The following is a 25,433-nucleotide window of genomic DNA, read 5'->3' as shown; positions in this document are numbered from 1 at the left end:
TGGCTGGGATGGTGATAGTGGTCGTGGTGGTGATGGTGTTCTGTTTGTTTTTGTTTTTAAACACCACACTCTTCTTCTAGACTTCCAGAGGAATGTGGCCAAGCCACTCCTGGCTTTTAAGTAGAAGTTGTTCTTGTAGATGACCCAGGCTCTGTCGTGGCATTCATGAAATGGTGAACTCATGAAACCAGTACAAGGTTTGGAACTCGGGTGAAAGGAGTTTGAATCCCAACTACACAGCACTCATTTGGCTTTTTAACCTTCCCAGGCTCCTTTTCTCATGTGTAAAATGGAGTTTGTGAGTAACCTTCCAGGGAAGTTATGAAAGATAGGTCTACCCATGAGCTTCAGTCTTTATACACACAGAGAATGTACAGTTAAGGATGAGAATTATCGCCAGGTAGTGGTGGTGCATGCCTTTAATCCTAGCACTTGGGAGGCAGAGGCAGGCGGATTTCTGGGTTCAAGGCCAGCCTGGTCTACAGAGTAAGTTCCAGGACAGCCAGGGCTACACAGAGAAACCCTGTCTTGACAAACCAAATAAATAAATAAGTAAATAAATAAAAATAAAAAGGATGCGAATTATCATTAAATGTTTTCAAAGTATATGTTTTCATTTCATTTATTTATTTATTTATTTAATCTATTTATTTACTTAGTTGAGACAGGATATCTCTATGTAGCCCTGGCTAGCTTAGACTCAATATATAAACAGGTGGTGGTGGTATCTTCAATCTCAACACTTGGGAGGCAGAGGGATCTCTTGAGTTCAGGGCTAGCCTGGTCTACAGAGTGAGCTCCAGAACAACCAGGGCCACAGAGAGAAACCCTGCCTCAAAAAACAAAACAACTACAAAAATAAAAATAAAAAGAATCCACTATGTAAACTAGGATTGCTCAAACTCAAAGAGATTTGCCAGCTTTTGCCTTCTGAATGCTGGGGTTAAAGGCCTGTGCTGCCTGCCTGGAATTTTCAGATATTTTGTTTAATTTTTGAGCTACAAGTAGATTCACTTACTCAAGGATACAAAGTTGTCAGAGACCCTAGGGCCAGGCTCTGAGATGGACCAATAGAGCCGGGGTTTGGAGAGAGCAGAATATACATATATCATGTATATGTATATGCATATGCATATGTATATGTAAGGTATATGTATACACACACACACACACACACATGTATGGAAACTGGAAACTCTCCAGTCCTCAGTTGCCTCATTTTGTAAACTATGCATGCATCTCACTCACAAATACCCATGGTGATCTGTTTAGCATGTAGTCCATGGTGAAAATGATAACTCCCTAACTTCTTCTTTTAATCCCTTATCTAAGACATCATTTAGGTTGGTGAACCTTCATGCAGGCTCTCCTTTTTTGCATAATCTCTCAAGGAAGTTGTAACAATGGAAAATGGAAAAGATGATGTGTGTAGTCGCCATGAGCCCAGCAGCCAAATTTAACAGTTGCCAATGGGATTAAAACAAGCTCCATTTAGAAGTGAATATCTGGGCAAAGTTGGGACCAGTAGATATAAAACACATGGGTAAAAAATTTATCTCCATCATTAGTTTAGTGCCAGGCAGGAAATAAACACTTAATAGATACTACATTATCATCATCATTATCATCATCATCATCATCATCATCATCATCATTATGATTGTTTCCTGAAATAGTATTGAAAACCTCTGTATGTCTACTTATAGTTTGCTTTTCATCCAACGAGCACAAAGCATTCTCCCACACTCCCCGCAGGATGTCATGGTGTGTGCTGGAGTGGGAGAGCATAGACAAAGATAACCTGGCACACTGAAGTGTCTTTGTCATCCCACATAAGAGCTTGGTTACTATTCCCTTAGCTCTCCTTGTCCTTGCTACCAGTGGCTTTCATCCATAAACTCCATCCCCTTCGAGCACTCTGGTTTTCTCCTCTGTACTGCTGGATCGCACCCCAGCCTCCCCAGAAGGGTGGCAGGACAGCGTGGGGGCTTTAAGGTTCCAAGTCACAGGTCTGGGATGCAGGGCTGTGAGGACAAGAGCCAAGCACACCAAACTAGCTTGAAAATTACTTCTAGATTGAATTTCCTTTATTTGAGTTTCAGAGATGGTTTTCCATGAACAAGTAAATTTACTGTTTCACATAATTAAAACTAAAGGATATACAGAGAAACACTGAAGCCAAAGCTATGACCTCAAGAACTCAGAAGTGAATTCTTGGCTTATTTAGAGTCGCCTCCCTTGCTCAATTAGATTTTAAACTCCTCAAGGGCAGGAACGAAGCCTGTTTCATCTCCAACTCTCTCTCTCACAACTAAGTCAGGAAGGCCCCACTCCCCCAAAAGCCAGGAATCCCATCTGTACCGTCCCCGAAGAAACAACCAGAAAATTCTATAATTAGATATTTAGAAACAAACCAAAATGGGGTGCTTTTCTTGTCCACGACACGTTGAGAACCATCTCATCAGTTTGTGTACCCTTTAGAAAAATATGAGGAAACGGGAAAAAGAGAAACAGTTCCATTTCTGAGAAGATAAGAATGACGTCCGATAAGGACAGAAGGCATTTTGAGGTCAGTAGAGTTAAAACAAACTCAGACTGCTCGGCCTGTTTGATGATGACAAGAAACAGAAAATGGCCCAGGGCCCAAGGGGAGCGGCAGGCAGCTTAGTCAGCAGTGCATCAGCGGGGGACGCCCAGTGGGACAGGGCCAGACCACCAGGCTCTATGGGAAAAGCCCTAGCTAGTGTTACCTACTGAACACTTTTAGCTTGTGCTCGCTCTCTCTCTCTCTCTCTCTCTCTCTCTCTCTCTCTCTCTCTCTCTCCCTCTCTCTCTCTCCCCCTCTGTCTCTCTCTTTCTCTCTCTGTGTGTGTGTGTGTGTGTGTGTGTGTATGAAGAATGACAGTTGAGAGGATCACTGATTGATACGCATATTTTCTCATTACATTAATGAGATTAATTCTTAAGACCTTCAACAGTGGCTTATTTTGTGTAGTCATTAGCTCACATTTACTCTCTTTCTTAAGCTCTAACACTCATTGCCTACTAAGAATTTAATCACTAGTTGAATTGGGCAGGGCAAGAAGAAAATGCAAGTGTCATAAGAAACACGCTTCATTTCTAGGAAGGATATTTCTTGGTGGGAGCCTTTGCATTGAAAATGGTTCCTTCACAAAGACCAGGGCTCACAACACCATCCTCTCTGGACTCAGAAATATTTACATAAAACACTTGCAGCCTTAAACCAGAGATGGAGTTCCTTCCCATCACCCCCCACCCCAGGCCTTTCCAGGAAGCTAAGATCTTACCTTGCCTACAGCCAGCTGCTGTGAACATTAAAAAGGGGAATTGTGTCCATTTCTGCATCCTGTCCTGCTAACACCTGGGGGATTCACTGGCTTAAAAAACAACAAAAAACAAAAAACAGTGCAGAGAAAGTCCAAAGAACTCACACCACACCTTCCCTCTGCTCCTTTGGCTCATTTCCACATCAAAAGATAAATTTTGTTTGTTTTCAGTATAGCTAAGCCCACCTTAGGAAAACATCAAACACCCATACCATATCAGGGCACTTGTAGGTTTTCTGATATGATCCAAATCCTGTCACTCCTTTCCTTTCTGAAGGGCCTCTCCTGGGGACCCTAAATAAGCACTGGTCAATGGAACACAATGGAAACTGAGTAGATCTTTGGCACACCAGATCCTGTCACAAAAGCATAGAACTAGACAAGGATTGTATGAATTGCGCAAATTCTTGCTCTTTATCATAACTCATCCATTCTCGATATACTGATTTCAAGAAATAATAAACACTTCTCTTTATCCTTTCTTCACGTCATCATGAGGACCCAGTTTGGATCTTCTGTTTGTCACTTCTTTTTTTTTGCTATTTTGGGTTGTTTTGGTTTGTTTTTGTTTGTTTTTGAGACAGATTCTCTCTATGGCTCCCTGGCTGTACTGAAACTTGCTATGTAGACCAGGCTGCCCTTGAACAGAGATCTGCCTGCCTCTGCCTCCTGAGTGCTGGGATTATAGGTGTGAGCCACCATACCAACTGTGTTTGCCCCCTCTACACAGAGATCTGACTGCTAGTCTTATCTATTCAAAGTAGAGGAATAACAAGCCTGCTTCCTACTGACCAGGCTGTTTGTAAACAAGGCTCTCCCCTCTAGGAAAGGCAACAACATTGAAATTGCGCAAATTTTCGCCCTCACCTCATCAGAATTTCACCTCTGTGCCTCTCACTCGGGAAACCACGGAGGAGGTTCTCCTAGTCCTCCACTCCCATCCCCACCCTTCCTCCATCCACTCCCACTCCTGGCTCTCTTTTTGGCAAATTGCTTCCAGATGTGGTATACAGAAAGCTCTTTATTAAAAATATCACACAGTAGTCGATGCTCTATAATTTCTTCTTCTGCCTCCTTGTTCCGAAGATGAGACATCAAACCAGCAATCTTGGAAAACAGAAGACATAAAGCTTTGCTGGCGATCTGTTTGGAGACTGCGGAGCCTCACCTTTTCACCGGTCCAGCGCTGCATGTGGTCACCTTCTCCTGTCTTTTCCCAATACACTTTGCTGCACTATGTCATTTACTTATTCATCAGGTTCACTGTTACTGCCCACCTCTCTCTCTGCGGTGCAAGCACCACAAAAGCAGGGGTCTTTGTTCTGTTCATTGAAGCGCCTAAGGCTCTAGAACCAGATTCCTCACACGGTACGTGCTCAGGCAAACATTTGTTAAGCGAAAGAACGAAACAATGTGTCTGTGTGTCAACTTCCACCTAGTCCTGAGCTCAGTTGTTTCACTAATGCTATACAGGTTTTGTTTCACCCTGAGCCCGTGAGAATCCACATTTTCTAGGCACCCTTCACCTTCCTCTAACCTTTTTTTATCTGCTACTGTGCCCAAAGGTTTGCTGGTGTTTTTGCTGCAATTTCTGTTTTGTTTTGTCCTCCCCCACCCCCCCGCGCGCGCCCCCAGGTTGTTAATCGATCACATTCCTAAAGATATTTCAGGTATGTCTCCAAGTTGTCCCTTCCCTTCTATTTTTCTGACCCTAGTCTACACAATTAGCACCTCAAATGGACTGCTAATTGGCTTCCCGGCCAGCGGCTCTTTGGCTTGTCTTCCTTGTGGTTTTGATCTCAGCAGCCCTGTCTCAAATCACTTCGTGATCTCTTATAGCTCAGGCTCCTGACCAGTCAAATGGCCAGGGGTCAGGATTTGAAAAATTAGAAAGTGTTGCCTTGGCAAATAAGTGGCTGTGTGCTGGGTTGGAGGACAGAGCTGGGGAAATCAGAATAGGCAGCTCACAAAGGTAGAAATGCCTGCTGGGAAGATGTGAGGGCAGGTGGTCCTTAGAGGTGTGGGTTGGGGGGAGTACTCAGGGAAAACAACATTCCAGGAAATAGTTTGGTGACGCGGTAAAGGTTGCCATCTGAGGGAAAACCGGAAAAGGAGAATAAATGGAAAAGTGGTAAGCTATTTGCCAATTAACAATTGCCTAGTGAGTGCCCATTGCATTTCAGGAAGTGTTGGAGATATTGAGGAGACAGAAGAAAATTTGAGATTCTGGGAAAGCCCTGAAGACCAGTACAAGATATGTCTAACCTCTGGCCACTTCTTCTGGTCCCACATAATCTCTCAGATTAAAAATATGAATCGATATAATTTTTTTAAGTGTATTCTTTGGGACTTTCACACAGATCTCAAACTTTTCATTAATTTTACTTTCTCTCTGTCTGTGTCTCTGTCTCTGTGTGTGTGTGTGTGTGTGTGTGTGTGTGTGTGTGTATACGTGCATGCCACAGTGTGCAAGTGTAATAAGTCTAATGCCAACTTTCAATGGTCAGGTCTCTTCTCCCACTTTGTGGGCGTTGGCAATCCATCTTTGGGCTCATTGGTAAATGCCTCCTCCCACTCGTCTGGCTTGCCAACTCAATCTCTAAGCTTTATAATTACCACTGTTGACCAGATCAGTCATCTCTGCATCAGCTCTCTCAAGTTAGGAAAAATCAAGGAAATGCTTATTCTAAGCCAGGAATCAAAAAAAAACTCAGTACATGTCTTAGAGAGCAAATATTTTAGCCATGGATACTCGGCCACTGTCACTACTTAACTCTGCTCGTATAGCTCGATGATAAGAGAACAAAGAAAGGTATGTCTGCTGGACAGTAGTGGCCCACGCCTTTAATCCCAACACTTGGGAGGCAGAGACAGGTGGATTTCTGAGTTCAAGGACAGCCAGGGATACACAGAGAAACCCTGTCTTGGGGGAAAAAAGAAGAAGAAGAAGAAGAAGAAGAAGAAGAAGAAGAAGAAGAAGAAGAAGAAGAAGAAGAAGAAGAAGAAGAAGAAGAAGAAGAAAAGAAAGAAAGAAAGAAAGAAAGAAAGAAAGAAAGAAAGAAAAGGGCATGTCTGTGTTCCAATAAAACTTTATTTATAAAAACAGGTAACAACAGACTCAGATAAAAGACTATATAACTCACTGACTTTTTCTGTAACCAATGTTTAGTTTTAATTGGAAGAGATAGTGCCAGAAACTATAAAGAAAATGGAATTTTTCTGTTGTCTCTCTAAAGAGAATCATTTCAGAGCCTCAAAAATCTGGAACAGCATGCCGATGTTGAGGTCCCTCAGCTGCGAGACTTCGGAGCTTGCCACTGCAGACTCAACTCATGCCTTCTGTGCCTGAACCAAAGACTCACTACTATGAGTTCCACCTTCGAGGATTCCAGAGGAAGCTACGCCTGCTGGCTGGCACGTATACAGCCTGAGGACATCTGTTGTTGACCTCCTCCCCAACTGTGGACTGCTCCTCCAGCCATTCCCGGAGTCGAGACCTGCGGGATGCCGAGCCTCCACTTTCAACCCAGCAGCCAGCTTCCCTTTCGGACTCTTCCTGACTCCTCCTGAATTCCTTATGTTATTCAAATGTCGTTGTAACCTAGAGATTCAGTTATGCTCTCTTGTATATAAATGCTGAACCCCCAAAGTAAAGGAGAGCCTTGATTGGAAACCCTCAACTTGGCTTCGTGTCCTTTTGTTCTCGAACTCTGTGTTTCAGGTCTCCTTTCTCCCTTCGGTCGAGGCAGAACCCGGTTCATGAAACTGCGGGACAGTTTCACATGCCAATTTGAAACTACTGAGGATGTACATTCTTGCCTAGATTGCACGCAGAAGTTCCAGTTTTGGTCCCCACTCCCATAACCCCTCCCCCCAAAAGAGAGTTCTAACTTTACAACAAGCTGTAGTGCATTACAAAACTAAGCCACAGCTCCTTGGTGCCTAAGATGAGAGTCAGATCACTTGGGCTCAGATGTCAGCTCCGAGGCAGGGGATTTAGCTCAGTGTTAGAGCATTTGCCTACCAAGCACAAGGGTGGATCTCCAAACCAAAAAACTCCCACCAAGCCAACCAGTCACCTCTTTCTACCTCTGAGAAGTTGGACAAGGTTCTTCTCTCCACGAACTTTTGTCTCTTCAAACTATTTTTTGCGAAGATAAAAATTATCTTCATCATTGACGCAGTGAGATTGTGCCTATCAAGGACGCAGCACTAATGGAGCACTCTATAGCTGTCAGTGATCACAGTTTGTCGTTGTTGTTATATGACTATGACGTTCCCCGACACGTGGCTATTCAGACAATTTGTGAGATTACTCCTTTCCTTACTTCACAGATTGAAAACGGAAGTGGTGTTCACGTACTGGGTAAACCTTTTTTTCCACACCACTGCAGGAAGCCGCAGTCACCCTGTACCCCAGCCTCTGTGCTTCCGGATGACTGCCTGTGTCTTTCTGAAGATTATCATGCATAATGCATTATGCTTATGTCAGGTTGAAATTTTCCCATTGATTGGCCTCGCGCCTCCATCTAGGGCTTTGTCTCTAGAGGAAGCTGCTCTTATTTTCTCAGGCTCCGGAGCACAAAGCCTCATTCAGGGATGGTCTCTTCAAATCGGCCGCTGTGCTTTTTGTCTCCAACTACAACCACGTTAAAATTCTGCTACACCCCTTTAGACTTCCTGAGGTAGAGCGCGAACGTCCTTATTTGTTCAACACCTGCCTACTGGGGATCTGAGGGGCTGGGTCATGAGTAGCTCCTCCCACTTCTGGGGAGTTGGCACAGAGACCGGACGAAAAGGATACTGGAACATTTTGTGAATTCTGTGGCCAGAGTTTACTCTGAATACTCCAGTAACCTTTCAAAACGCAATATGTGATTGCATCAGTCTCACTGTCTTGCATGTGATAAGAACACTATGGCTGAATCTCCCACCATGAAGAACTCCTCCAAGCCTATCGTTCTGTATTAAAACGCATAGCAGAAACCTTGACTCTGTCAGGCAATGACCTCCTGAACCAGGGCGGGACTGTGTCTGAAGGTCAAGTCATTCCTTAGCCAGCACGGTAACCTTTCTTGCCGTTCAAAGAGTGGTGGGTAGCATTCCAGGTCGTCTCCTGTCTATCAGACAATCCAGGCTGCTGTACGTGTCAAGAACTTTGTTAGAAGTAATCAACCACGGGGGCAAAGGCGGTAAACAGTAATTAATATGCAAATTTGCAAGGAAATTGCCTCTAGGTTTGGAGGCTTCTTTGTTTGTTTGCTAGTTGTGGACAAACCGGGATTTGACGTAACCATAATTAGCAGGATAAATATAAAATTATGATGTTAATAGTTAGCTGGCTTTTTAAAGACAGTAGTGTAACCCTGCTGGGTCTGAGACACTGCAACTCCATGGGTGGGTGTCTTTAAAAATGATTTTGAAAAGCTGAAATGCCCACTTTAATTAAAAGGCAAACACTGAAATGGGATTTACACTTCAAAAATCTTAGTTACGGACTGGTGAGATGGCTGAGCGGGTAAGAGCACCGACTGCTCTTCCAGAGGGCCTGAGTTCAAATTCCAGCAACCACATGGTGGCTCACAACCACCCGTAATGAGATCTGACGCCCTCTTCTGGTGTGTCTAAAGACAGCTACACTGTACTTATTTACAATAAATAAATCTTTAAAAAAAATCATAGTTGCTGGGCAACAGATCATTTGTACATATTTTTAAAAATTATTGCTTTCACATCAGTCGGCCTTATTCTAATGGAAAAAAGGGGATCATTTTTTTCAATAGTGATAATGAAAAATAGTATTTATTAAGCCCTCAGCACCTGTTATCACACTGATAACTGGCTCCTCAGCCCACATCTGAGACACAGTAGCCCAAGCTGGCAAGCAGTTACTACGTAGTCCAGGGTGGCCTTGAACTCTTGAGCCTCTTGCCTCAGACTCTCAAGTGCTGGGATTCCAGGCCTACCTGGCTGCGTTACACAAGCAGGGAGACTAGATGAGGCGGCTGCGGATACCTTGGCATCCTGAGGTATGCAGTTCTGGATCTCCTCTTTAGCCATCATTATCCTCCGAGCTCATACTTTGAAGACCCCATTTCTCTGCATTTTGGTTCTACTCTGAGAAGCTACCAGTTAGCTGCTTTCAGTGAACTAAACAACTAAGCCAGTGCCATCTAAACCATGCCCCTAGTTCTGAGAGCTGTCACTTTAACTGGAGTGCACAGGAGATTCAAAGTTCTGCTGCTCAGCTTAGCTTTGAGGTCTTAGCCTGGCAATGCAGGTTCTTAGATGGAGAACATCCACTTCCCAACTTTAGTTTCTCATTCTACCCTCTCGTTATTCATCTCTAGGGAAACAAAAAAGATCCCTTTTTTCCCATTAGAATAAGGCCAACTCATGTAAAAACAATACTTTTTTAATATGTGCACGAATGATCTGTTGCCCAATAACTATGATTTTTGAAGTGAAAATCCCATTTCAGTGTTTGCCTTTTAATATTTTAATTAAATTTCAGCTTTTCAAAATCATTGGCCAGTTGGGTAATATTTGTTCCTTGAGGTGAAATGGGATAGGAAAGGAAGAAAAGTAAGGTTGGTTGGTTGGTTTTTGTTTGGTTTGGTTTGGTTTCCTTTTTTTTGTTGTTTTGTTTGTTTGTTTGTCTTTTCAAGATAGGGTTTCTCTGTGTAGCTCTGGCTGTCCTGGAACTCACTCTGTAGACCAGGCTAGCCTCAGAAACCCACCTGCTTCTGCCTCTGCCTCCCAAGTGCTGGGATTAAAGCCGTGGGCCACCACTGCCTGGCTAGTTTCTAATTCTCAAGTTGAGGCAGGAGGATTCCTTGAAGTCAGGACTCTAAAACCAGTCTGGGCAACACAATGACACCCTGCCTTCCCTACCCCTAAGGAAAGCCCTGCTGGAAGTGGTAGTATACAGTTCACTGGTACAGTGCTTGCCTAGCTAGCATGAGTAAGATTGTAGAGTTTAACTCTATTCGTAACCTTGTAGCCTTTCACTCCAGTCCTTGTCCTCACTCCACCCCCAGCCCACCTCTGATACGATCTGATATTTCCAGAGGCTTTGTAAGGTTTCTCCTGTCCTGCCCTGTGTCTCTCTAGAAGCCTTCCTTGGCCTTCCCTGCAGGTGTTGGCCTACCTGGACGCCCTGCTTCCCTGACTCTTGCCTCGTGCTATCAGACTGTGCAGAGATGAGGTGGTTGTTGAGCTCTCCTTTGACTCGGCTCTCTGAGACTAGGAAAAGCCTTTGCCTTTACTCTGCTGTGTACAGCACACCCACTTGATACTCAGGAGTCAGAGCTCCTTGCAAGTGACCAGGGTCAGAGTTGCCAACAAAGTTAAAAGGAGCTTTCAGCAACGAAATGAACAACTCAGAGCAAAGGCCAGTGAACAAGAACACGGAAGAACTGAAGGAAAGTTATCCCAGGCTGGCCTTGAGCTAGAAACTTCCACCTCCTCACAGCTGGACTGCTCCAGGCTGGGAATAGCAGTAGCTGGGAGATTTAAGGTGAGGGCAGAGCTAGCAGCACTCTCAGCCTTGGGCAGACATTTTGGGGAGAGGGAACTCGGTATCTACCTTATTCTTTTAGGAAACAATGAAATCATGGTGGCCCAAGAAGGCAATTTTCCCAGTGCTGCCACGCTAGTCATTACAGGTCTTTGGGACCTTTAACCCCAGGGGAGACTCACACATATAGAAGAAGCCAAGCTAAGAGCTGTGAGCTGTCTTTCTGATGTTGTCTAGAGCTCCAAGGTAGGAATGGGACAATGACCTAGAGACAGGGCACATCATCCTCATGGTTTTAGTAAGCCTTCAACAGTCCCTTCTCTATCTGTAAGACCATGTCCTGTCAGTGACAAGAGATTGCCACAGCATCATTGGCTTTCAAAGGATAGCAGACTGCCCTCAAACAGACTAAGCCTTCCTCTTCTCTCAGCAATGCCCCACTCTGGCCACAAATTTGCTATTGCCAAGGAAGATGATCTTAGACTTCTGATTCTCCTCTACCAGCCATCCGAGTGCTGGGACTACAGGTTTGTACCACCTTACCCAGTATTATCAGGGGCTAAAGCGAGAATCCATACTAGCTAGGCAAGCGCTCTGCCACCTGAATGGCAATGCCTACTCAACTTAGATTAGACACTTTGTTTTCCAGCTTCCTGTGGCCTTGGTGCAGAACCCAGAGCACAGCAGAGAAGGGACGAAGGAGGGGAGTGAGATGGTCTTTGGTAACAGATGTGCAGCCTGAGTTCGCTGTTATTCTACTATCCCATTCCCATTCTTGCCCTGAAGCTCGGGATTATTCTCATAAAGATATGGGATGCCAGATGGGTGGGGTGGGGCAGAGGGAGAAGAATTACAAGATCAAGGCCAGTCTAGGCTACACATCATTAAACAAATAAAACAAACCCAACTAAAGATGATAATGAATTTAGCCAGCCTACTTGGCAATAAATAAATAAATAAACAAACATACTCACAGAATTATGCTCCTGAGAAACAACTGCTCATCCAGAAAAGTGCCCCCAATGTACTATCAAAAATTATTGTAAAATCTGAAATTCTGCTCTCAATTAGTTTCCCTCTTCTCCATTACAGCTGATTAAATGGTTTGTAATAATCTCCACTTAACGTTCGATGGAGGGAAGGAAAGCCAACCTGAGGATCAAACGCTTTTGCAAAGAGCTTTGCTGCCTCTCTAAGAGCTCAGACTCTAAGATCCTCACACTCCATGTGGTCCCAAGACAAGATGCCCAGAAATGCTGTCTGTCCCAACCACTCCCTCAGAAGGAAGGAAGTAGAGAGGCTCACACATACTCCACATTCATTACTGTCAGCTCAGCTGCCAGGGCAGGGACTTGCATTAGAAGAGAAGGCAGCTGACATACCCCTGTAGAGCTGACACTCTGGGAACTGGAGAAGCACACAGTACAATGAGTCTCATGTACCTGGACATCCATGAAGACTCTGAGCAGGAGCAAGGGTGACTGCCAGTGGCAGGGCAGGCTGTGGGGAATAGAGATAAAAAAGATCCTCGCTGCACAGTCTTAGGTAAGTCAGAGAGGCCTCACAAAGAATCCAATCTCCATGCTCCCACGTCACACTTGAGGAGCTGGTGATTGACCTTAAGATGCCCTCAACTGGATCAGAAGCGAGGAGGGTGCTCGCAGGTGAGATCAGAAAGGATGCAACTGAGCTTTGGAATATTCCCTCTTCTGGACGCATCTCTTGGTGACGTTCAAGTGGAGCAATGTGTTCTCTGTACCAGACTGGAAAGCAATCAGGTCATCAGGTTAGGAGTATCTCTGTTTGGTAAAAGCATGTAAAAGCTCTATGGTGCCAGGCATGGTGGTCCATGCTGTTATCCCAGTGCTCGGGATACGGGAGAAGGGAGGGGGCAGGCATACTGACAGGAGGATCTCTGAGTTTGGGGCCAGCTTGATCTGTGTACTGAGATCCTGTCTCAGAGGTGGAGTGGGTTGTCATGGAGACAAGTTTATTCAATGATTTTTTTTTTTTAATTAAAGAAAAAAATCACCTATTGAAACCCTATCAATAGAGGCCAAAATACAATCCTGGTGAAAACAAATTGATCTGAAGCATTCTACTTTCACTGAAAATTGAATTATTTGTGAAAATTCAAGTAAAAATTAAATTGATAAGTGTTTTATTCAGCATAATTTTCTCGCAGTAAATACTAAAATTTTATCTGAATCTAGGTCTCATGGCACACACCTGTAAAAACAGCATTTGGGCGGCGGAGGTGGGCGGATCAGCTCAAGTCCCGCCTCAGCTAAATAGCAGGTTTGAGGCCAGCCTGGGGTACATGAGAACTTTTCTCAAAAAAATATTTTTAATTCAATAAAAACTGTATTGAAAAATATATTCACAAGAAAAATACCAAGTGGAATATTAGACAGAGTATTAAATTACATTATCATAATCAAGAATGATTAAAAAGAAAGAAGTCAGACATAATAGCACTTTTTGTTTTGTTTTGTTTTGTTTTCTTCATTTGTTTGTTTTTCGAGACAGGGTTTCTCTGTATAACCCTGTCCTGGAACTCACTCTGTAGACCAAGCTGGCCTTGAACTCAGAAATCTGCCTGCTTCTGCCTCCCAAGTGCTGGATTAAAGGTATGCACCACCACGACCTGGCAATAGCACATATTTTTAATCCCAGCATTTAGAAGGTAGAGGCAGATGGATATCTGTGAGTTCAAGGACAGCCTGGTATATAAGGTGAATTCCAGGACAGCCAGAGCTACACAGTAAGACCTTGTCTTGAACTGCACCGCCCCCCCAAAACAACCTGTGATGATGCTCTTTTCCATTTTATATTATACACATATTACATTTGTTTTGTTTTTCTCCAGCCATATATTACATTTTTATGTACTTATTTATCTTTTGAGATAGGTTCTTGCTTTGTTGCCTAGGTTGGCTTTGAGCTCCTTTGAGTTCAAGCAACCTTCCTGCCTTAGCCTCTGAGTATTGGCATCGCCACACCCTGCAGTAGGAATTTAACCTAGACCTTGCACATAGGTGAATGTCCTAACACTGAGTTCTACTGCTAGCCATATAACACATAATACATATGTTGATGTGTATAAATGTATTAAGTGTGTTCTTTACTCTTCAAAGTGTCCACATTCAGATGATGAGCTTTAGGCATTCCTAAGGAACCACTTTCAGAGTGATGATTATTCCAAACACTGGGCTGTGGCATGTACACACACAGTCAAATTACACAGAACAGTTGATGGGTCAGCTAGCTTTGATTAGGTGATGAGTGGGTAATGAGCATCCCCACACTGGACAAACTGTCTCTGTGTATGTCTACCAAATATTATAGAGCAGGGCTGGAGAAGTGGCTCAGTGGTTAAGACCACAGGTTGTTCTTGCAGAGGACAGGGTTCAATTCCCAGCACCCACACAGTGGTTCACATCCATCTATAACTCCAACTCCAGGAGATCAGATGCCCTCTTCTAACCCCTGAGGGCACCCAGCATGCACTTGGTTCACATAAATACATGTGGGCAAGATACATACAAATTAAAATAAATACTTTTTTAATAATAACTTTAAAAGTCTCCTAGAGCTCCCTTCCCTTGTGGAGAAGGAAGATGAGGGGTGCATGGCTCTGTGCGACCTGAGAGGATGGCTGCTTCCCTCTGCCTGTGCAGCATAAAGATATTCATAGAACTCTCCCATTCTTTAAAGACTTGAGTCAAGCACCCTAAGTCCGACACCATCCTGATGGGGGAAGACACATCCACAACTCCCTTTCATGATGTCCCCTTTGGCCCAGCCTGCTTCCCATGACAATCTCGCATCAACAGTCCAACCTGCTGAGCGCTGACGGACTCACTGAAACTTGTATTCCAGGTGTTATGCCATAGACATAGCCTTAGCATGTTCTGGGGCTAATTCCTTAGGTTTTCATTTTGTAGTTTCTGGGAATCAAATCCACGCAAGCCAAGTGTTCTACCTCTGCCACACCCCTAAAGAAACCTCCTGTGACAAGCCTGAAGCCTCATGTGAGCCTGTCCAGATGTAGACAATGACCAGCGCAGCAGAAAGAGCGTAAATGTTGAAACTGAACACCATCTCAGCTATGTTCCCTTGAAGATCAGAACTCTTCTGGTAGATGCAAATTGGCAGTAGACTGGATAATTGTTCTTTAAAATACAGTGAATAATGCCTGTTCCCATCTATGAGGAAGGAAACAATTTCCTTCAGGAACTAATTTTCCCTAGTGAAGTGTTTTGATTGGCAACTTATACTCAAACTCTGAGCTTGAGTCATGGTTTGGAAAGACATCAGGAGGGAAAAACTTGGAATCATAGCTAAATTTGAGGTAATATGCATAGAAATATGAAGGGCTATTTAATAGGAAGCTGTCCATGACAAGCAACCAGTAACCCCAGGCTCTCTTCTCTGCTGTGGCTATCCCAGGCATTTTAACAAAAGCAAACTCAGGCCACCCAATTACCACCTTAGGAGTGGGACTTTGGAAAGGCCCCAGGTGGAATGTGAAACTCACGCAGACACACAGAGCCCCAACTTCAAAAGGCCGATACTTGGTTTAATGCCTTTTCTCAGCCATCTAGAACTTTTTTTTTTTTTTTTTGGTTTTTCGAGACAGGGTTTCTCTGTGTAGCCCTGGCTGTCCTGGAACTCACTCTGTAGACCAGACTGGCCTCGAACTCAGAAATCTGCCTGCCTCGGCCTCCCAAGTGCTAGGATTAAAGGCGTGTGCCACCACCGCCCGGCCATCTAGAACTTTTATCAATCGGCTCCTTATTTTCATCTTGCATACCAGCCCTGCTTCAGGAGCAGGGTCTGTATTCTCTATGGCTGTCCATGGGTATGTGGAACAGACAAAAGGAGGGATCCATTGAGTCCGATACACCAGATGTAAGAAGAATTCAGAGGGAACACTTAACAAGAACTCGCGGTGACCACAAAGGGCCTACCTCAATCTTCGTGACAACACAGGACTTCCACACTCAGACCAACTGTATGCAACTTTTAAGGTCACCCCAAAACTGTCTACATTAAGCTAAACTAGAACATAGATGGTAGACAGATAAACAGGTGATAGACAATTAGCAAAAGTCCTTGGAACTTGCTCACACACAGTTGTACTCGGTGAGTGGTGGGCCCTTTCTGTCAGGACCCATGCTTGGAGTAGCAAGGAGAAAGTGCACACAAGGTATGCCGATGCTGAATGAATGCACACACACATTGCGTTGGTTCTCCTTCCGTTCTTTCTTCACAGTAGTACATCTCAGGATGTGCAGGTTCTGAACCTCAAGACCTATTAGCTCTTATTTATAGATGCGTTGCTTATGCTGTGAGTACTATTGGAGCTTTCCCACCATTGCCAGAGCCAGACTAACAAGAGAGTGCTCACTGGAAAGTAGGAGGGGCGTCTGTAATGCGGGCAATTCTTCTCTGAAGTGTTTATGGAGAAACACAAATAGTAGCTGGGGCCGGTCTCACTCTGAGAACCAATCACCATCAGGATCACTTTCCCTTTGAGAATACCAAGGAGGAGAAAGAATTCGTTTCATTGCAAACATGAGGGAGGCCAAAATACCCAGGTGTCTGGGAGCCTAGGCCTAGCTATATCCATTGGCTTATTGTGAAACCCATGTGCTTCCCCATCTGACGGTGAGCAAGAGTCTTCCCCATAGACCATACTTTCGTGGCTCCCTGATACCTCTAGTGCAGTGGCTCTCAACCTTCCTTTGTGTGACCACCCCCACCCTCCCAAAAGGGGTCGTGGCCCACAGGTTGAGAACTGACGTTCTAGCGCCTCACCGTTGGGTAGCCCCAGGGATGGACCTGACTGGGACAGCAAGGTAATGAAAAACACACAGACACATAGAAAGGCTGGGATAGGGTAGACTAGGCTCTGGTGAAGAGAGCCCTGTAAGTCCTGTCTGAACAGAGGCATGCTACTGCATACAGCTGAACAAGGAGGCCATGCAATCTCGATAGGAGTGTCTCTGTGCAAGGAAGTCTTCATTCAGACTATAAATATCTGTGGGGAGAAAGTGGTGGTGGATATTATCTGCACTCCCTGCTGGCTTCTCCATAATTCCTTGGGGAAGGCTTTGCCATTCTCCCTTGGCTCTGAGACTATGGCCCCAGACTTGCCCATGCCCGTGTCAAAGAACACATATCCACTCAGAACTCCATTCAGGGCATCTTCTCCTTCCCACTCACTGGAAAGGAATAATGAAACATCCACATTTTTTTTTCTCTTCAACTGTTTTTATTTATTTGGTTGGTTGGTTAGTTGGTTACTGTGTGTGTGTATGGATATGCATATGTGGGAGCCAGAGAACCATCTGCCAGAGTCAATTCTCTTCTTCCATGGGTTCCGGGTTCTGGGGAACAAAGGTAATCAGGCGTGGTATCATGTGAGTAATCTCCCTGGCCCACACATGCTTTTATTTAGTTAGTTAGTTTTTTAGTTTTTCAAGACATGGTTTCTCTGTATAGCCCTGGCTGTCCTGGAACTCTCTGTAGACCAGGCTGGCGTCAAACTCAGAAATCCGCCTGCCTCTGCCTCCCAAGTGCTGGGATTAAAGGCGTGCACCACTACTGCCCAGCTCATATGAGAGGTTAAAATTTTCAAACTGTACCGTGGGAACTTAGCTGTTAGTTGAACTGAATGGGAAACTAGCTCTCAGGACTTAGAAACAATGAGAGACCAGCTCCCAGAACTTAGAAGAATGGGAGACCAGCTCCCAGAGCTTAGAGACCAGAGCGACCTGGCAGGAAAAAAGAAAAACGAGGTATCAAACAATTGCCAGGTGGCTAACCTGCTTCTGAACCCTAGCACAAGCCAGCACCAATCAGAGACTACCCCGTACTTTCCTCTGCCTTAGTTTCCCCTTTTTCCCTAGCAACTGTGTGGGTATAAAAACCTTTTTAAATTTTTGCTTGGGGCCAGACTCCTCTACCCCTGCATGGGATATGAGTCTCGCCCAGCGCTGAATAAAAGAACTTCTTGTTGATTGCATCAAATACGTGTCTTGGTGGTGTTTGGGGTCGTCGTTCCTGAGCCCTGAGTGTGGGGTCCTTCCCCCCATTTTTTAACAGCCCTTACACATACATGCTTTTTAATTTCACATCTAAAGTCACCTTGACATCATTATTATCCAAGATAGGAAATGCTTTGGGACTTGACTTTGTGATGTAAATAGATGCAGCAGAGCATTTCTTGGACACTAACCCCATGTTACAGTCTGGAATACATGAGAGAGGCTCACCAGCTTTATATTCTAGTTTTTAACCAGAAAGAAACTATGGAAGGCAGAACTCTCTTTTGTCTGTTTGGGTTTGGGGTGGGTGGGTAGTGTTCTTGTTTTGAGACAGGGTCTCAGGCTGAATCCCAAACTGGCCTTTGAGTTTCTAGCCAAGGGTCATCTTGAGCCCCTGCCCTTCCATTCCGTACCTCCCAAGTGCTTGGATTACAGGTATACATGCCACCATGCTCCACCCAAGAATTCTAAAACGACTCACTGAACCATACCTGTGAGGTGCTTCTAACCAGCAGAATGTGGAAAATATAATATGACATCACTCTTATGTTTTAATGACATTACATAGGACCTTTCAGATATACATAAGATTCCAAATCAGCTGAGTAGAATGGGAACCCCCTACATGTAGTCTCATATACTTGAATACTTGGTTCCTAATTTGTGGAACTGTTTGGGAAGGATTAGGGGGTGTGGCCTTGTTACAGGAGGTGTGTCATTGGGAGTGGGCTTTAGGTTTTAAAAGCCCAAGACAAAAGGCTGAATGTGATAGAGTACACTTTTAATTCCAGCACTTGGGAGGCAGGAGGATCTCTGTAAACTCAAGATAAGCCTGTTCCAAAGAGAGAGCTCCAGGACAGCCAGTGGAGTACACAGAGAGACTCCTGTTTTTTTGTTTTTGTTTTTTTTTTTTTTTGATTTTGGGATTTTTCTTTGTTTTTTGTTTTTGTTTTTTAAAGCTTTATTAATTGTAATACATAAGTACACTGTAGCTGTCTTCAGATGCACTGGAAGAGGATGTCAGATCTCATTACGGGTGGTTGTGAGCCACCATGTGGTTGCTGGGATTTGAACTCAGGACCTTCGGAAGAGTAGTCAGTGCTCTTACCCACTGAGCCATCTCGCTAGCCCGTTTTTTGTTTTTTTGAGACAGGGTTTCTCTGTGTAGCCCTGCCTGTCCTGGAACTCACTCTATAGACCAGGTTGGCCTCAAACTCAGATCCACTTGTCTGCTTCCCGAGTGGATTAGAGGTGTGTACCACCACCATCTGTCAAGAAAATGGTTTTGAAGCAGCATCCTACCATAAATTCTACAGCTACAAGACAATGTGACTATGAAGGAGGACTTAGAGTCTCCAAAGAGACCCTGGCTGCTGACATCTTGATTTCAGCTTAGTAGTGCTGCTTGCTAACTTCCAGGACTGATTTTTCAGGTCATTTGCTGCTGAGTAACAGAGCCAATGCCTGAGATGGAGGCACCTGCCTGTAATGGCAATTTTGAAGCCAGTACTTGGACCTACTGGAAAAGACTCTGTCTCAAAAAACAAATTTTAAAAAAAAGAGCTAAATAGGAAAGCTATAAATTAGTAAGAGCTAAATAGGAAAACCTATCAATCTGCCAGTAAAGCGATGGGCTAGATGGCATTTAAGTTACAGCTAACTGGAAATACACAGGTGCGAGGAGTCACAACCTGAACTTGTCTCCCAACAGGGAAACAGACCTGAGATAGGCAATAAAAGAAGCCTTTTCATGTGGGAAATACTGCCTACCTCACATGCAATCATCATCTCATGCACGCTCAGAGTATCCTAGCTGCTTTGCCTCTTAAGTCGGGCTTTTTATTGCAGAACAAAGAGAAAACAAACACAATTTTGAAGCTATTATCTTCCAATATGTCTATGTACAAGGGCCAGCCGCCTGCAGCATTTTCAAAGGATAATCCTATTTAGACTCTACTGTACCTTTCCTATCTAATGTGCCAACAGTCAACACATATGAAGATCTTTCCAGTAATTAAAGCCAGCAGTCCTGAGCTCACTGCAGAACACTGCTGTGTCTACTCCATTTAGAGAACCTCACTCCATTGACCTGTGGAAGCTTCGAAAACTCCTCAGTAATTTTTAGTATCTTATAAGAGACGTAGGCATGTAATTGAAAAAACTGACTTAAAGCAAGATGTTGCTGATGCTTTAGTTCTTAGAAGGCTGTGAGTCAACTTTGTCATCAATTGAACCTCATCCTCAATGCATTGAGGAGTTTGATGTTTGAAGGAATTCTGCTGTAAAACAAACTAGCTTTGAGTGGGATGTGTAGTTAGGCAACCCAGGGCTTCTGTTTTGCTGATACAGATTTTTATACATCAGGATTTCCTGAAAGGGAGAACAGGCAGGTACCAGCCTTGGCTCGGAGAGGGGATCTGAGAAAAGGGGTATCTGGGAGCAGTGAAACAAATGACTCAAAGTCAAATCCTGGGTCCAAGCTGATGGCCTGTGTTCTGCTTGAGATGGCTTTCCAGATCACTCTCTCTGTTCTGCTCTTTCTCTTGATATGCTAATAACTCTCTGCATAGCTCCTCTCTTGTAGACCAAAAGCCCAGCTTTGTATTTACATATCGATCCAGTGTTACTCCAGATTCGCTTTTGATTATCCCATGAATCAGCATCCCATGACCCCAGCCCCTTGATGATTCTTATACAGAGACAGCAAGCATGAGCAGACAATAATATAGCTGGATAGAGCCCTGTCATAAAATTGCCATTCCTATCACACCTGGGCCTGAACCTAAACTCCCTCTGTCCAAGGCTGCTGATCTTGAACTCAGGAATCTCTTCCTCTCTGCCGGTTTTTGTATCTTTGACAAACTGACTCATAGTGAAGCTACCTCTGTTCCTTTAGATCTTTGAAGCTCCTTATACAATTCATATTACATCTTTATATTTTGTATAGTTGAGAAACTATATCTTTTGGAACTCATGTTTTCAGCATTCTTTCCCACAGCCTTAGGGCTGTCCTGAAGGTCAAGGTGTCCTACCATTTTGCTGAGACAAGACATGTCCTCGCCTTCTGGCTTCAGGCTATCTCTGATTATCATGGAGTCATTAACCTTGGCAGAGGGGACAGTCCTTAAAGGAGGAGTGTGAAAATATATACACTATTATACAAACAAGCCTTACACACACAGCAACCATCAACACTCATGGAGCTCACACCATGCTGGCTCTATTCTAGCGGCAGGAAACCATATCATACTGTTCCTTATATGGCCATGCTGGACTAGGCAGAGAACTAGTCAAACTATACTCAGTTTATTTTCATAAAGTGGCCACAAAAACCCTAGCTGATGTGTGTGGGCACTCTTGAGTGTGTGTGTGTGTGTTGTGGGGGTCGCAGATGGAAAATGTTGGAAGGCAGCAATATGAACACAAATAGACACTGAAGAAGAGAAGACTAAAGGGGACCACTGGGAAGCTGTGTCTACAGGGAAGGCTATGACTACAAAGGATCCTGGGTAGGATATGGACAGAACTTTAAACCAGGGTATTAAAGATCGAAATCTCAAATATTAGGAAAATCTTGCCTGTGATAAGGAGTGGTGCTAGTGAAGAGGTCAGCTCAGAGTCAGAGAGCACATAGGCCAGAAGGGGAAGACCAATCCGTGTAAAGGGCACACTGTTCTGCCAATCATATTGTGCCTAGTTGCTGATGCTCTATTCTGCCCCTGGAAACCATATAAAAACTCACTGACCAGGCTGCTGGGGTCACTGTCTCTCCTTTGGGTCTGGGATGACCCCAGTACACTGGAACAATAAATTCCTCTTGCTTTTTGCATCAATTCCCGGCTCCGTGTGGCTCACTAGGTGTTTCCTGGTAAGCTAAGGCTCACCAGAGTCATACACTAGGAATGAAATCCAGGACCCCACACATGCTAAATGCACACTCTTCCACAGACCTATAACCCCAAGCCGTGTGTCCTACCATATTCCCACTGATAAGTTCCTGGCATGCTATCTGTATCACAGGTGAAGCTCTTAAACACCCTGTGCCCATCGCCTTCAAACTGAAAGGATCGATGTGACTTCATCACTTCCTGTGAAGAGCAAACAGAGAAATCCGATATAATACCCAGTAGTTAGTCATCATCAGCTGTAACTACTTATCGCAGGAAGGTTGGAGAAGCTCCAGTTATTAAAAACTGAGCTACACCTGGGAGAAATAAGCTAATACTGAAGAAGACGGGCATGCCCCCAGCAAGCAGTGTTAGAGTTAGATTCTCCAGCTGCAGAATGTTCTGTCATTTCCAGCTCAACGGCTTCATGCCTTTTTAATCCGCTCGTCATTCAGAATTACACACAGTCCTCCAACTGAAAGCAAACAGTTTGACTCTAACATGGTGCAAAAGCAGTGTACGTGTAATAGAAGCCCTGCTACCGATTTTGAGTTTTGAATTCTGCCCCATCCCTCCCAAAACTACCAAGATTCAGTATGATCCTTGCTTATCAGCCATGGAGCACAGTCAGCTACACAACCAGGAGAGAAGGTGACAGTGTAAGCTATGACTATCTATGACTTTTACAGAATGGTACTGTATTTCAATTCAAGATTAATCAGACTAAAACCCCACCATAAACGAAGGCACATCTGTAAAGTGAAGAATATTGGGAATAATTAACCCGTCTATAGCCTTAGAAGCCCATTACTGCAGGTGGAGAGGTTGGATACCAGCTCCCTATGGAGCCAATACACAAAACTTTTTCAAGTCCTGGACACCCAGCACATTCTTCCCAGAGACAAGGTTATCTATCAGCCTGATTGATTTCCTGGCAGCTTTAGCAAACTCCCCACCCAAGACTACCTTGCATTCACCTCTCATCTTGATAACACATCAAATGCCACAGCATAGTGCCAGCTACTGGAACACCCAGCCCTTTGAAAAGCTGGGAGACTACAATAGCGATGAGGGTGTGTCCCTTTAGAGTCTGGTGTGGTAAATCCTCCCTCTCTGAGCTGCCAGCCTAAAAGCTGGCTCACTCTTTTGTTAGGAATTCTGGTCACAAAAAAAAAAAAAAAAAAAAAAAAAAAACAACCCTCCAATAAAATGCTGCAGGCGCATCAATAAAGGATATAATGAATCAAGGGAGGCTGGTTCCCTACATTTACATGCAAAGTATATCAAAGGAGCATCCAGCTTGTTCCCAAGACCACACAATGGATTCTTTTGTGTGAGGGAAAGGAAGATATATGAAGCTGAATTAGAAAGCAATTCCAATTAAAAGGGTTGTGTTTAAGGCTCCAAAGACAATGCAGCCTTCGCTAGACAGTTAGCTATTAGCTGTGTCTGGCTGCTAAGGTGGTTTTAAGATGATTGAACTGGATCCGAGGGGAAAGGAACGCAGCAATCCTACCCCTTCGTATCTGTCGCTGGGACCCCCAGCAATCCTACCCCTTCGTATCCGTCGCTGGGACCCCCAGCAATCCTACCCCTTCGTATCCGTCCCAGCTTCCTCCTGCCTGATCTCTGGGCTAATGATAACACCTGCCCAAGAGTGTAGTTATGGAAATGACAAGAAGTAAGGCACACGGATGACTCCAAGAAGTGCCAGGCACTCGCTAAGGAGTCTCCTCAGCTACAGCTGTGACTTCCTCCCTCTGGGCTGGCACTTGGCCTGTGTGCATGGGCCAGAATGACACAGGTGACAAGTGAGGAGGCTTTGCAGTATGCCTAGATATGGAGACCACCCGGAACCTAGTAAAGGGAAAGTTGTCCTCTGTCACAAAGGCAAGGCCAGGTGGGTAAGATGGTTCAGTGGGTAAAGGCGTTTGCTGCCAATTCAGATGACCTGAGTTTGATCCCCAGGATCTACATGGTGGAAGGAGAGAAACACACACATACACACACACACACACACAACACACACACACACACACACCACACACACACACACAGAGGTATGTAGATAGATAGGTAGGTAGGTAGATAGATAGATAGATAGGTAGATAGATAGATACTTTTTTTTAAAAAAATCAAAAACCAAGCCCAGTTTTCTGTCCTAGAGAAATGAGACTCTTTTTTTTTTCTTCAGATATTGGAAACCTGGAGGATGTCATTTAAATAACCCCCACATTTCCTATACATCTTTTGTATTTGGTAGCATTGGGATCAGAATTAATAAATTTCACCTCAGAGATAAGTTATTTCCTATGTTGTATTATCTGCAGTATTATTCAAGATTCACCACTTAACTTTTTTTTCTTTCTTTCTCTCCCCCCCTTTTTTTTTTTGTTTTGTTTTTTGTTTTTTGGTTTTTTTTCCGAGACAGGGTTTCTCTGTATAGCCCTGGCTGTCCTGGACTCATTCTGTAGACCAGGCTGACCTCAAACTCAGAAATCCACCTGCCTCTGTCTCTCAAGTGCTGGGATTAAAAGCATGCACCACCACACCTGGCTTTCTCTCCCCTTTTTGAAACACAGTCTCATTATGTAGCCTTGGCTGGCCTGGAATCACTATATAGATCAAGCTGGCTTTGAACTCACACTGAGTTCAAAATCATCCTGCCTCTGCTTTGCCAGTGCTGGGATTGAAGGTGAATGCCACCAGGCTATCTCCACTTATCTTAAATAGACTCTACCTTCACAAACCTAGTAAGGAGGCTACTCCATGTCAGTTCATACGTGCAGATGGGTCACCATAGTGTCTTTCTTTATGTGGGGATTCACGAATCTACAAACATAGGAAAACACAAATTTCCCCTTTCCCCATCACCTGGATCACCAGCAGGAAGGTAGGTGTGTGTGGGGGAGGGGGGATTTCGGGGCATCGAGATTAACATAGAAAGGCTGGAAACTCCTGTCAACAAGAGCTACCCATAAAAGTCAGAGAGAGCATGCGCAAAAACAAAACTAAAAACCCAGTGAGTGCCATATACATACATACGAAATGAGTGCTCTGAAAATGGCTGTTCACTGTAGTCCAGAAAATTATCTATGCCAGCCATTCTTTCTGTTTGGAATGAAGTTTATTAAGCATATCCTAAAATTAAAGGAGCAAATAGTGAGCAGCAGCAGAGAGAGAAACAGCAAGCAGACAGACTGCAAAACATCCTCAAATCAACAGCTCCCAGCATCCAGCAGAGAAACCTGAGTAAACCACGAGCGAGCAAACGAAGGTGACATCAACTCCTGCTCTTACAGCATCTGTTGTAAACTTGGCACAACCCAGAGAACACAGACTGACAATAGATCGTTGCAATAACATGAGGTTTATTGATCCACCTACATGGGGTTGCCCACCCTCACGGGGGCGGGGGGCCAACCTCGAACACAGAAAGCACACATCTTTTATACTTTACAGAGGGGCAGATTCCTGCAACAGGGCTAGCTGTCTTACACTGGTTGGTGGAACACAGGATAAAGGATCTAATCAGGCATTGGTTGGCTTGCTCAGGGGGCTGTTCTTGGCTTAGTTAGCTAACTCCGCTATTCAGCTCTGCACCTGGCCTTGAAAAGTCCCTGGG

At 44.3% G+C, this 25,433-nt stretch overlaps 1 pseudogene; it reads left to right on the top strand.

Moving 5' to 3' along the window:
* The window catches only part of LOC116081052, a 43,958-nt pseudogene that overhangs the window by 476 nt on the left and 18,049 nt on the right, over positions 1-25,433 (top strand).

The sequence above is a fragment of the Mastomys coucha genome, unplaced genomic scaffold, assembly GCF_008632895.1.
Source record: "Mastomys coucha isolate ucsf_1 unplaced genomic scaffold, UCSF_Mcou_1 pScaffold6, whole genome shotgun sequence".
NCBI lineage: Eukaryota > Metazoa > Chordata > Mammalia > Rodentia > Muridae > Mastomys > Mastomys coucha.
Note: the sequence above shows the minus strand (reverse complement) of the source record. Positions and strands in the feature narration are given on the sequence as shown.